The sequence below is a fragment of the Mastigoproctus giganteus genome, chromosome 3 (assembly GCF_048544385.1).
Source record: "Mastigoproctus giganteus isolate SK-2022 chromosome 3, ASM4854438v1, whole genome shotgun sequence".
NCBI lineage: Eukaryota > Metazoa > Arthropoda > Arachnida > Uropygi > Thelyphonidae > Mastigoproctus > Mastigoproctus giganteus.
The window spans coordinates 116,571,821-116,586,867 of record NC_143577.1 but is presented as its reverse complement, the minus strand read 5'-3'; the positions used below and the strand labels follow the sequence as shown (position 1 = coordinate 116,586,867).

The window sequence follows — 15,047 nt, the reverse complement described above, 5'->3', positions numbered from 1 at the left end:
CTTTCACGGCGATCTCACTTGTTGCATCTTTCCGGAAGGAATCAAGGAGTTAATTACGCTCATCAAGTGGTTCCAATATAAATATCGTAAACAATTAAAAAGAAAAGAGATTCTAAGAAGTATCATGCCCATAAAAAATTATGCTAATTAAAAGTTAATTGGTACCATTAACGTTTCTCTTTAAAGAAATACTAGTCATGGTAAATTGTCCCTGTAGATGAGTGATCAATATCTTCTCAAACAAATCTCTCCTTTACGATTCTCTGTAAATTCAGAAATGAATCTATAAATCTTTAATTTTACCTATATTGGAATATGCGGTTAATATATGGTATCCTCGCGCTACATGCATAAATTTATTTAAATTTACAATTTTTTTTAAAAAAATATATACAATATTTTACTTTATGAATAGCAGATGAACATTGACTGGTGCTATTTCAAAGTTTTTGACATACAAGGGTTATCTTTTATAAAACAATTTACCGAATCCTACTTTCTTGATGACTTTCGCTGTTGAAATATTTTTTTATAATTTACAAATTTATTAAGGCAATGTCAGCAAGGTTTTTTTTATGGTAATCAAAATATAAAAATGCACAAAAATGTGAGTAGGAGGGGAGGCACTTTGAACCAAACTGACCAGGGGGGGCGGTCTGTCAAGCCTCCCTTCCCCCACCCCGCCAACCCTCCCCTCTCAGAGCTTGCGGTCTGCCTCCCCCCTCCCTCCCCTACCCCCGAAACACTTTGAACAGAATTGCACAGCGGGTGGTCTGGCGACTTCCCCCTCCCTCCCCCACCCCAAAACACTTTGAACAGATTTTGTCAGCGGGTGGTCCGTCGCCCCACCCCCGAAACATTTTGAACCGATTTTGGTTGCGACGGTCGCCGCTAGGTGGCACTGCCATAGAAACACTTTTAAGCTAGCTGACCAAGGGCTGTATTCCACCCTCCCCACCCCCACATGTTGAATCTTTGATTGTGATGACATCACCAATCACGTGAATCCTTCCCATGATAATGTTATTTTTAGGCAATAAATTAATTATTTTGAATTGTTTTTACTTCAAAGTATTCATGAACAAATCAATGGTATTTTTAAAGTATTCATGAACAATATTTTTAACCAATGGTATTTTTAAGTACTCATAACCAATATTTGTAACCAATTGTATTTTTTAAAGTATTCATGAACAATATTTTTAACCTGTTCCCCAAACACGGTGTAACAAGTCTTAAAACGTCATAATCCTTTGGTGTAATCCCAAGAGAGGATTTTGTTCCCCCATGCATTTGAAGGTGATTTTTTAAATTTTGCGGGTGGTTGGCAACAGATGTATATTTTAAATATGAAGACTATTTTAAACAACAGGCAATAAATTAAAGTATTCATGACCGATATTTTTAACCAATGGTATTTTTAAGTACTCATAACCAATATTTTAAACATGTTAATTTTAAATTGTTGTTTTTACTTTAAAGTATTCATGACCAATATTTAACCAATGGTATTTTTTAAAGTATTCATGTACAAATCAATGGTATTTTTTTTAAAGTATTCATGAGCAAATCAAAGGTATTATTTGAATATTCATGAACAATATTTTTAACCAATGGTAGTATTTTGTCAGTTGAAAGTGATTTTAAATATAACTTTTAAGGAAGACACAGAATTATAATGAACGAAGTCTTTTATTGAACACTGTTAACAAAATTATTTACAAAGGAATCATTATTCTGATAAAATCTTGACACAGCTCTCTTTTCAAGGACAGTCCACAATTCTCCCATTACAAAAAGTATGAAAAGTACTATAAAGGTAAGTATCTTCTGTTCCAGGGTTAGTGTTGTTTTACCTGCAATAAAGAGAACATGTTAGAAGATTATTATAATCCCACTGTGGTGGGGAGCTTTGCTAGTGTTAATGCTTTACAAAAACATACAAAATTACCCAAACATACTGTGAAAGAATGGTTATCGGGACAGCCCACATATGTGAGACACAGACAGCAACGAAGAAATTTTCCTCGTAACCAGATGAAAGTTCCTGGTCTTCACCATACATTTCAATGTGATTTAGCCAGCATGTCAAATCTTGCTAAAGCAAATAATGGTGTTCATTTTCTTCTCGTGTGTATTGATTGCTTTTCACGATATGGTTGGGTAAGACCATTAAAATCTAAACATTCACAAGAAGTAGTTAAAGCTTTCAAATCTATTTTTAAAGAAGAAGTACCATTTAATATTAATAGTGACCAAGGAAAGGAATTTACTAATAAACAAGTGCGTGCATTATTCAAATCTAAAAATATCCACTTTTACACCACTAGAAGTGAAAAGAAAGCTTCTATGGCAGAAAGATTTATTCGAACATTAAAAGAAAAAATAAACACAATCGTTAGTATGAACTTATTTTCTCTCTCAATAATAGTACTAAGACACAGATAAAATTCGAAAAAGAATATTCTATTTTATTCTTAAAAAAAACTAAAGAAAGATACAAAATACTTACAACTAAAAGATTCCCTAATCTAAATAAATCAAGCTACTGTAACAACCATCTGTTGTTAAAGCATCGTTACTCCAATCGCGCGAGATGATGGGCACGGTGGAAGCACCGGACGTGGAAAAACCGCTCTCGTCAACGGCATAGGGATTCCGAGGACCACCAACATTTACATTGTCTTCTTCATACTCCCTGACAATAATTATGTCCGGTGAATGAACCTCACGATCAACGTATGCCGATCCTATTGATACTTCCGATGCCGACCGTGAGGAGTTGGATGCGGATATATCACCATCGTATGAAAGATGCAAACTTGCAGAGGTTGAAAATTTCATAGACACTTCCCATGAACAGAGGCTATCATCCTGCGATAGAGATGAATTGGTGTAATCGATACAGGACTGCCCCGTACTAATGGGAGTTGAGCTCCGTGTTTTTGGAAAATATGTCGAGGCATTCCAGTCAAAGACCTCATAACGGTTAGCAACGTCCGAAAGGTCTATGTCGTCGCAGGAATCGAAGGGAGTTGAACTCCGTATTTTCGGAAAATATGTCAAGGCGTTCCAGTCAAAGGTCTCACAACAGTCAGCAACTTCCAAAAGGTCTGCGTCGTTGCAGGAAACCCACGGGTCACAACACTCTGAACTTTTATCATAACAGACACTTGACCCTGAACACAAACGTGAGAGTAGCATGAAGAAATAAAAAATTTAGAACATATTTTTCTGATATAATTTTAAAACTTCATGAGTGAACGTTCTGTTATGGTAATAGAAATGAGAAAATGCAGATATATACGCCTAAAAATTAACAGATTTTATAATTTTCACAACCTATTTGTATGTGTCAAATGTATATTTTAGCCGTTAGGGGATAGCACAGCTTGGAACTTCACAAATTTTACGAAAGATAGCCTTTGTTTGTCCATAAGATCTTCACTGAAAATGGGGAAATTTGAGAAAAATCACATGTCACCTTTAGATATTTTGCGTGTCCAACCGGAAAATTTGTCCCGTTATATTATTTTCAATTGCTAGAATTTGTAAAATCGAACTTTTTGTGACAGTTTCTCTTTCGAGATAGAGAAATTGTCCTTAAACGATTTCGCCCACTTTTCAATCCAACCCTCAGGTTTTTTTATGCATTCCAACTCAAAAAATTACGCAAAACGACTGTAAAACGGTTCGCATCCGACTAGTTGGAATTATTAAAATTATGAAAAATAAATATCGTAAAGCTACATTGACTGGTAGTTTGAAATCAACACTTGTTGACAAGCTGATGGAGGGGAAAAATAACATTCAATCTCAGCAACTGCGAATGGATCCAAAACAGTTAAAAGCTGAGATTTTTAATAAATTTTCAGTTATCCATCAACACTTTGTAACCTTTTCAAAACAAACATGAAAAAATCAACTTAAAATTCTTAATTTTAAGCATTTTTCATGTACTATAAGATAAATTTTAACCTGAACAGCTCATTCAAATCATAAAAAAACATCCCCAAATAGCGTAAAACTCCAACAAATACAGCCAAACCTCGGAAAATCTAAGAAAAAATTATGTAAAAAATCTTAGTAAAATGTGTTTTAATAAATTTTCAGTTATCCATCAACACTTTGTAACCTTTTCAAAAGGTTGAAACGTGAAAAAAGCAACTTAAAATTCTTGATTTTAAGCATTTTCCGTGTACTATAAGATAAATTTGAACCTGAACAGCTCATAAAATAATATAAGATAAATTTGAACCTGAACAGCTCAAATCATAAAAAACATCCCCGAATAGCGTAAAACTCAAACAAATACACCCAAACCTCGGAAAATGTAAGAAAAATTATGTAAAAAATCTTAATAAAATGTTTTTCAACATTTATTTAAGATCGAGACGCCCCACCACCCACACAAGAGGATTACGGTGTCCCAGCAGATTAAAGCCTCATGATTCAAAAATATATAGAGCGTCATCATCAACTCAAGGGGATTAATAATGATTATACCGTTCTCGGGTTTTTTCTCAGAATTCCAATAAGCTTACACATTAACATGAAAAAACAACGGAAACTGTGTACAAGTAATTAATGGACCCTTTAAAATTGGTGAAAATGGTCAGAAAGAGAGAAAATAATCGGCTTTTTCCCATGTACCCAAGAGATGTGTTTGTGAGATTTTAAATTAAAAATTTGCTTACACATTACAACATTTTTGTTCTGTCAAAACATAAAATTCACTCATCACAGTAAAAATCAGGGTAGAAACACGCAAAACAAACACTGTCAAGAGACAGAAATATAAGAAAATTAAGTAAAAATATCTTAAAAATACAGCTTCAACATTTATTCAACCCTCAGACCCCAGCCACAACTTCACAGGTTCTTAAAAACCCCCCTCAAAACGATTATGGTGTTAAGACACGCCTAAGGTTAAAAAAATATTAACCGTTATCATTGAAATAATCACATTTTAGATCTTTTGTGTTTCCAGGAATTCCATCATCACTCAAAATTTCAGAAATTACACATTTGGAATCAAGGGAACATATTAGAAATAGTGAAAAATAATAGGGTTTTTTCAAATAAAAAAGCGTTTTTTTTTCTTATTTACAATCAAAAGTTGAAAATTTGCATGTGTGCGACATACAGACAAATAACTTTGCTGGTTTTTACCTAGGAAAACAGTAAAAAGATGATATTTTTAATAATAAAAAAGACTTTTCAAAGTACTCTGAACAGTTGAAATGTTAACAATTTTTGGATCTGTTGTTGCAGCAGAAACATGAATATACACACACCACACTGTAAAATTATCAATGACAACAGAAACTATACTTTTATGAATCTATCGGTAACAACTGATGAATTTTCATATGCACACACTCATACAAAAGATGAGCAAAAGTAATTTGAGACAAAAATCTTGATTTAACAAAGCTAGACAAAAAACAACATACTGGATGAGGGCAAAACACCATACATGTGTTCATACAATTCTAAACTACCATATTTAAAGTGCATGCTACAATAAGAAAAACCAGCAGTGTGTTACAAAAGGAAAACTCACCACAATTTTCCAGAAACATAAGTAATTTTGAATCTCAAAGCAAACAAGAGTTCTGAAAACATGGTAATAGCAGTAATAATCACCGCTGTTACAATCATTTCCTTATTGATGTACCAGCAGATACGTGTTCATTATATAATTCGTCATTTACCAATGTAACGCCTTACTTTATATTTGAAAAAGGAAAAATTCGAAGCAAACGCATGAAAATTTAAGATAATTTTCACCGGAAGCGTATACATTTGAATCGTCACACTTTTAATTTCATTATTTCGACTGAATTTTCATTTAACCCTGATCACCGTGGGACCACAAAATAGCTCGTCGCAAACGAGCTATTTTATTTTATTTAATAAAATAGCTATTTTGTGGTCCCACGGTGATCAGGGTTAAATGAAAATTCTTAAGCTTGTCGCAAAGGAGCATTGTTAGTGGGTGTAATTTTCCCGTTTTAAGTTTGTTCCTTATGCACCCCATCTTTTCACTAAATCAAACGTTTTGATTTAGTGAAATCTTTGACTTAGGTTGGTGTTGTTCGGTCTTATCGTGTGTAAAACAGCCGGTGATCTGCAGCTTTTTTTTTTTTTTTTTTTATTTTTCAGGTTTATTTTGGTTCAATGTGAATGTGAAAATAGCATGCACAGTGTGTGTGTGTTAACCTAATTGCCTTCGGCAGAAGTCGAAAATTTCTGCCGAAGGCAATTAGGTTAACACACACACACTGTGCATGCTATTTTCACATTCACATTGAACCAAAATAAACCTGAAAAATAAAAAAAAAAAAAAAAAAAAAAAAAAGCTGCAGATCACCGGCTGTTTTACACACGATAAGACCGAACAACACCAACCTAAGTCAAAGATTTCACTAAATCAAAACGTTTGATTTAGTGAAAAGATGGGGTGCATAAGGAACAAACTTAAAACGGGAAAATTACACCCACTAACAATGCTCCTTTGCGACAAGCTTAAGAATTTTCATTTAACCCTGATCACCGTGGGACCACAAAATAGCTATTTTATTAAATAAAATAAAATAGCTCGTTTGCGACGAGCTATTTTGTGGTCCCACGGTGATCAGGGTTAAATGAAAATTCAGTCGAAATAATGAAATTAAAAGTGTGACGATTCAAATGTATACGCTTCCGGTGAAAATTATCTTAAATTTTCATGCGTTTGCTTCGAATTTTTCCTTTTTCAAATATAAAGTAAGGCGTTACATTGGTAAATGACGAATTATATAATGAACACGTATCTGCTGGTACATCAATAAGGAAATGATTGTAACAGCGGTGATTATTACTGCTATTACCATGTTTTCAGAACTCTTGTTTGCTTTGAGATTCAAAATTACTTATGTTTCTGGAAAATTGTGGTGAGTTTTCCTTTTGTAACACACTGCTGGTTTTTCTTATTGTAGCATGCACTTTAAATATGGTAGTTTAGAATTGTATGAACACATGTATGGTGTTTTGCCCTCATCCAGTATGTTGTTTTTTGTCTAGCTTTGTTAAATCAAGATTTTTGTCTCAAATTACTTTTGCTCATCTTTTGTATGAGTGTGTGCATATGAAAATTCATCAGTTGTTACCGATAGATTCATAAAAGTATAGTTTCTGTTGTCATTGATAATTTTACAGTGTGGTGTGTGTATATTCATGTTTCTGCTGCAACAACAGATCCAAAAATTGTTAACATTTCAACTGTTCAGAGTACTTTGAAAAGTCTTTTTTATTATTAAAAATATCATCTTTTTACTGTTTTCCTAGGTAAAAACCAGCAAAGTTATTTGTCTGTATGTCGCACACATGCAAATTTTCAACTTTTGATTGTAAATAAGAAAAAAAAACGCTTTTTTATTTGAAAAAACCCTATTATTTTTCACTATTTCTAATATGTTCCCTTGATTCCAAATGTGTAATTTCTGAAATTTTGAGTGATGATGGAATTCCTGGAAACACAAAAGATCTAAAATGTGATTATTTCAATGATAACGGTTAATATTTTTTTAACCTTAGGCGTGTCTTAACACCATAATCGTTTTGAGGGGGGTTTTTAAGAACCTGTGAAGTTGTGGCTGGGGTCTGAGGGTTGAATAAATGTTGAAGCTGTATTTTTAAGATATTTTTACTTAATTTTCTTATATTTCTGTCTCTTGACAGTGTTTGTTTTGCGTGTTTCTACCCTGATTTTTACTGTGATGAGTGAATTTTATGTTTTGACAGAACAAAAATGTTGTAATGTGTAAGCAAATTTTTAATTTAAAATCTCACAAACACATCTCTTGGGTACATGGGAAAAAGCCGATTATTTTCTCTCTTTCTGACCATTTTCACCAATTTTAAAGGGTCCATTAATTACTTGTACACAGTTTCCGTTGTTTTTTCATGTTAATGTGTAAGCTTATTGGAATTCTGAGAAAAAACCCGAGAACGGTATAATCATTATTAATCCCCTTGAGTTGATGATGACGCTCTATATATTTTTGAATCATGAGGCTTTAATCTGCTGGGACACCGTAATCCTCTTGTGTGGGTGGTGGGGCGTCTCGATCTTAAATAAATGTTGAAAAACATTTTATTAAGATTTTTTACATAATTTTTCTTACATTTTCCGAGGTTTGGGTGTATTTGTTTGAGTTTTACGCTATTCGGGGATGTTTTTTATGATTTGAGCTGTTCAGGTTCAAATTTATCTTATATTATTTTATGAGCTGTTCAGGTTCAAATTTATCTTATAGTACACGGAAAATGCTTAAAATCAAGAATTTTAAGTTGCTTTTTTCACGTTTCAACCTTTTGAAAAGGTTACAAAGTGTTGATGGATAACTGAAAATTTATTAAAACACATTTTACTAAGATTTTTTACATAATTTTTTCTTAGATTTTCCGAGGTTTGGCTGTATTTGTTGGAGTTTTACGCTATTTGGGGATGTTTTTTTATGATTTGAATGAGCTGTTCAGGTTAAAATTTATCTTATAGTACATGAAAAATGCTTAAAATTAAGAATTTTAAGTTGATTTTTTCATGTTTGTTTTGAAAAGGTTACAAAGTGTTGATGGATAACTGAAAATTTATTAAAAATCTCAGCTTTTAACTGTTTTGGATCCATTCGCAGTTGCTGAGATTGAATGTTATTTTTCCCCTCCATCAGCTTGTCAACAAGTGTTGATTTCAAACTACCAGTCAATGTAGCTTTACGATATTTATTTTTCATAATTTTAATAATTCCAACTAGTCGGATGCGAACCGTTTTACAGTCGTTTTGCGTAATTTTTTGAGTTGGAATGCATAAAAAAACCTGAGGGTTGGATTGAAAAGTGGGCGAAATCGTTTAAGGACAATTTCTCTATCTCGAAAGAGAAACTGTCACAAAAAGTTCGATTTTACAAATTCTAGCAATTGAAAATAATATAACGGGACAAATTTTCCGGTTGGACACGCAAAATATCTAAAGGTGACATGTGATTTTTCTCAAATTTCCCCATTTTCAGTGAAGATCTTATGGACAAACAAAGGCTATCTTTCGTAAAATTTGTGAAGTTCCAAGCTGTGCTATCCCCTAACGGCTAAAATATACATTTGACACATACAAATAGGTTGTGAAAATTATAAAATCTGTTAATTTTTAGGCGTATATATCTGCATTTTCTCATTTCTATTACCATAACAGAACGTTCACTCATGAAGTTTTAAAATTATATCAGAAAAATATGTTCTAAATTTTTTATTTCTTCATGCTACTCTCACGTTTGTGTTCAGGGTCAAGTGTCTGTTATGATAAAAGTTCAGAGTGTTGTGACCCGTGGGTTTCCTGCAACGACGCAGACCTTTTGGAAGTTGCTGACTGTTGTGAGACCTTTGACTGGAACGCCTTGACATATTTTCCGAAAATACGGAGTTCAACTCCCTTCGATTCCTGCGACGACATAGACCTTTCGGACGTTGCTAACCGTTATGAGGTCTTTGACTGGAATGCCTCGACATATTTTCCAAAAACACGGAGCTCAACTCCCATTAGTACGGGGCAGTCCTGTATCGATTACACCAATTCATCTCTATCGCAGGATGATAGCCTCTGTTCATGGGAAGTGTCTATGAAATTTTCAACCTCTGCAAGTTTGCATCTTTCATACGATGGTGATATATCCGCATCCAACTCCTCACGGTCGGCATCGGAAGTATCAATAGGATCGGCATACGTTGATCGTGAGGTTCATTCACCGGACATAATTATTGTCAGGGAGTATGAAGAAGACAATGTAAATGTTGGTGGTCCTCGGAATCCCTATGCCGTTGACGAGAGCGGTTTTTCCACGTCCGGTGCTTCCACCGTGCCCATCATCTCGCGCGATTGGAGTAACGATGCTTTAACAACAGATGGTTGTTACAGTAGCTTGATTTATTTAGATTAGGGAATCTTTTAGTTGTAAGTATTTTGTATCTTTCTTTAGTTTTTTTTAAGAATAAAATAGAATATTCTTTTTCGAATTTTATCTGTGTCTTAGTACTATTATTGAGAGAGAAAATAAGTTCATACTAACGATTGTGTTTATTTTTTCTTTTAATGTTCGAATAAATCTTTCTGCCATAGAAGCTTTCTTTTCACTTCTAGTGGTGTAAAAGTGGATATTTTTAGATTTGAATAATGCACGCACTTGTTTATTAGTAAATTCCTTTCCTTGGTCACTATTAATATTAAATGGTACTTCTTCTTTAAAAATAGATTTGAAAGCTTTAACTACTTCTTGTGAATGTTTAGATTTTAATGGTCTTACCCAACCATATCGTGAAAAGCAATCAATACACACGAGAAGAAAATGAACACCATTATTTGCTTTAGCAAGATTTGACATGCTGGCTAAATCACATTGAAATGTATGGTGAAGACCAGGAACTTTCATCTGGTTACGAGGAAAATTTCTTCGTTGCTGTCTGTGTCTCACATATGTGGGCTGTCCCGATAACCATTCTTTCACAGTATGTTTGGGTAATTTTGTATGTTTTTGTAAAGCATTAACACTAGCAAAGCTCCCCACCACAGTGGGATTATAATAATCTTCTAACATGTTCTCTTTATTGCAGGTAAAACAACACTAACCCTGGAACAGAAGATACTTACCTTTATAGTACTTTTCATACTTTTTGTAATGGGAGAATTGTGGACTGTCCTTGAAAAGAGAGCTGTGTCAAGATTTTATCAGAATAATGATTCCTTTGTAAATAATTTTGTTAACAGTGTTCAATAAAAGACTTCGTTCATTATAATTCTGTGTCTTCCTTAAAAGTTATATTTAAAATCACTTTCAACTGACAAAATACTACCATTGGTTAAAAATATTGTTCATGAATATTCAAATAATACCTTTGATTTGCTCATGAATACTTTAAAAAAAATACCATTGATTTGTACATGAATACTTTAAAAAATACCATTGGTTAAATATTGGTCATGAATACTTTAAAGTAAAAACAACAATTTAAAATTAACATGTTTAAAATATTGGTTATGAGTACTTAAAAATACCATTGGTTAAAAATATCGGTCATGAATACTTTAATTTATTGCCTGTTGTTTAAAATAGTCTTCATATTTAAAATATACATCTGTTGCCAACCACCCGCAAAATTTAAAAAATCACCTTCAAATGCATGGGGGAACAAAATCCTCTCTTGGGATTACACCAAAGGATTATGACGTTTTAAGACTTGTTACACCGTGTTTGGGGAACAGGTTAAAAATATTGTTCATGAATACTTTAAAAAATACAATTGGTTACAAATATTGGTTATGAGTACTTAAAAATACCATTGGTTAAAAATATTGTTCATGAATACTTTAAAAATACCATTGATTTGTTCATGAATACTTTGAAGTAAAAACAATTCAAAATAATTAATTTATTGCCTAAAAATAACATTATCATGGGAAGGATTCACGTGATTGGTGATGTCATCACAATCAAAGATTCAACATGTGGGGGTGGGGAGGGTGGAATACAGCCCTTGGTCAGCTAGCTTAAAAGTGTTTCTATGGCAGTGCCACCTAGCGGCGACCGTCGCAACCAAAATCGGTTCAAAATGTTTCGGGGGTGGGGCGACGGACCACCCGCTGACAAAATCTGTTCAAAGTGTTTTGGGGTGGGGGAGGGAGGGGGAAGTCGCCAGACCACCCGCTGTGCAATTCTGTTCAAAGTGTTTCGGGGGTAGGGGAGGGAGGGGGGAGGCAGACCGCAAGCTCTGAGAGGGGAGGGTTGGCGGGGTGGGGGAAGGGAGGCTTGACAGACCGCCCCCCCTGGTCAGTTTGGTTCAAAGTGCCTCCCCTCCTACTAATGTGTTTGTGTATATATATATATATATCCGATAATTCAAACTTTAAGCCATTATTTATATACTGTATATACATATATATACACACAAATGAGTTTTCCCTGACTACGCTTTGGCAAAAAAAAACCTCCCTACAGGGAGGGGATGCCTCTTTAAAAGATTTAAATTTCGTGATTTACATATTTTAAAGGTGAATTGCCTTGTAAAGAGAATCAAGCTGCTTAAATATCAATGGGAATATTAATTTCAAAACTGTTATCCAGAAATGTTCTTCTTTAAAACTGAGAAAGATCGTTTTCTATTAGTGTTAATTTTTTTTTTAATATTTTTAAACATTTCAAAATGCTCTCTTTGAACCGCTTGTAATAAATTATTATGTACTAAAGCCGTTATATATAGTGTATAAGTTATGTAACATAACTTAAAAAAAAAAAAAAAAAAAAAAATATTATATATATATATATAATATTTTTATATATAACATAATAACTAATAATAAATAATAAAAATAATAATCATTATTAATGATAATAAATTCCTAGGCCCTCTCCATAAATGCAGATGAGTCGACACAAGTTGCCTACTCTCTAAAACTGAATGCTACAAATCTTGAAATCTCATTATCATCAAGTAAATTGTTCTTCCAAGTGTGCTTACCCACATAGATCTGGGAGTCATCTTTAACAGTACCCATCATGCTCTACAGTCAAGGTTTGCTAAGGTTTGGTGATCCTCAACGTTTGTGAATTCTAAATAACATAACTTCTCCATGTCCATGATCTGTCTACGGAACTTCATTAGTGGCACTTTCTCACCAGCAATCTACGCCAGTGAAATCTGGGCTTCCGCAGCTCCCACGAACTTAAAAACCATATATTCCTCCGAATTCTGGTTACTTAAATTTTCATCGGCTTCGCCCACTCCAGCACATGCTAAAGAGCTTCTTCACCTGAGTCGCACAATTATTCAGAACTAGAGTTCGTATATTGTCAATGACGCGAGGAATTTTTACGGGCCGTTTTTTTTTTTTTTTTTTCACAACGTGGCTGGGTTATTTGGTCCCAGACAAAAGGTAGCATGGTTTTTCTCCCGGAAATTTGAGATTTTCGTTCAACAAACAGCAAATCGACTACAGTACACACGCAATTCACAGACATAATATATACGGTCCAATATGGCCTAAGTCGCTGATGCTCCTAAAACGCTACAACAACACCGAAATCTGGTCATCGTACATCTGTTCTTAAAAGGTAAAAAAAGGTAAAGTGCAGCCGTTATCAACCCACTGCAGGATGGAAGCCTCCTCAACAATTCATGCTGAGGGAAATGGACCATAATCTGCCACGCCGGTCCAGTGCGGGTTGGCAGATCGACCGTATTCAGCAGCCAGGGACTTGAACCCCGATCTACTCAAAGAGCTAGTGCACCCGCTCCTGACCTACGGAGGCCTACATCTGTTCTTAGATGTACAAATAAAATGTTTGTTGGCGCAATTTCAGAACCAAAAATTTAGGACCAGTGTTCATGGCGGTTACCGCCACCTGGACTGAGATCAAAACCTGCACTTATCTGTCGCAGTAATAGGCAGCAACAGGCTTCGCATACCTAGCAACTTTCTCCCATCATTCTGGGCCTAAAGTCTAATCCCAATAGATTCGTCACGGATAAGCAATATCATGAAATGATTCTTCCGCCTACTCTACCCCCAAGTTAGGCAAAACTAGAGCTGGGCGTGACTCTTCGAAACTGATGTGTTGTACGTTGTAGGCCTTGAATGGGTTGAGCACACTGAATTCTGATGGGATCCTTCCACTTGTTCAGATTACGAACCTAAGGGAGCACAAATTCAAATTAAGAAAAGAGATGTAGAATAGATGTGCGGAAATTTGCCTTTAGCCAGCGGGTGGTTAATTGCTGGAAAAACTTCGCTCTGTCGTTGTGGAAGTTGACAGGTTAAATAAATTTAAGGAGGAACTGGATAGGCATTTGGAGGGAATGGTATGATTTTTTTTTTTTTTTTTTTTTGGCTGATGCTGCATAAGCTCATACACTCGCTGTCTTGCATCACATGCCACTACTACTACGTTATTCTGCCAGCCATCAATTCCTGTTTTCATCTTTAATTTTGTTATGTAATTCTCAACTGTTTTATTTGATTTATATTTTGTTTATTACATCTGTAGATAACCCAGCTTATCCCTGGTCTCTTGGCAGTGATAATCGTAGTAGCACAGTGGATATAATCACTGTCCGCTCCACACTGGATAGAAAATGCCTTGGTTCAAATCCCATCATTGTTGCGAAAATTTTTTCCTATTTTTGTAACATGACTAAGTTAGTCGGTCTCAAGCGCGTTTTTTTTTTCCTCAGACTTGCATCTATCGTCAAGCAAACAGACCATAGAATACACTCAATTTACTGACAATATACTGAGACTTCATAACTTACTTGCTTTGGCGCTTAACATACATCTATTTCCTTCGAATCGTGAAGGACTTGTACAACTGTTTTGTTTTATTTATTCTGTTGTAATATTAAAGATACTTTAAGACTGGAGAAATTGAAACTGATTATGTCATCTTCAAACATAATATAAACTAGGGGGCTCTGCCCACCTGTTCTCTTTGCTCGCCAACCCCCGCGCACTTTTTCTATGTAATATGTAGAGGCATGACGGAGTAAGTCAAATTTTTTCTACTTAAAAGACACGCCTGACGAAACGCACTGATCGATATCTAATGTAATATATAAAAGAAAATAGAAAGAATTAAAAAAACTATAAAAAGTAAAATTGTGTGAATGTTGAGTGAATGAAAATTATTAATTGCATGTTCTGTCTTAGCCTCTTCACCGGAGAGACTGATGGCTATTCAGGCCCTCAGGGGCCTCATGGTTATCCAAGTTGACACCATGCTGTAGCTTTTCCTAGCTGGCATGGTGTGAGATGCTGACACTGGTCATTAGGGTAACCCCTAGGCCAGTGTGGGACAGAGCACAAAAAGCAGGAAAAGAGATTCCTATGGTGGAGCCTATGTTCTTTTATTCCTGCCACGTGGGGTGGTTGAGTCTCCATCCCCCACCCTGTGTGGCCCTACCCTCTTTTGCCTGGTGGCTCACCCCACCACCCAATTTCAATTTCAACTCCAACCCTTTC

The 15,047-nt window shown here is 34.8% G+C and overlaps 1 protein-coding gene across 1 annotated transcript in view; it reads right to left on the bottom strand.

Annotated features, from left to right (window-relative positions):
• The window catches only part of LOC150088243 (suppressor of lurcher protein 1-like), a 430,079-nt gene that overhangs the window by 237,039 nt on the left and 177,993 nt on the right, over window positions 1-15,047 (bottom strand). The window lies entirely within an intron of this gene.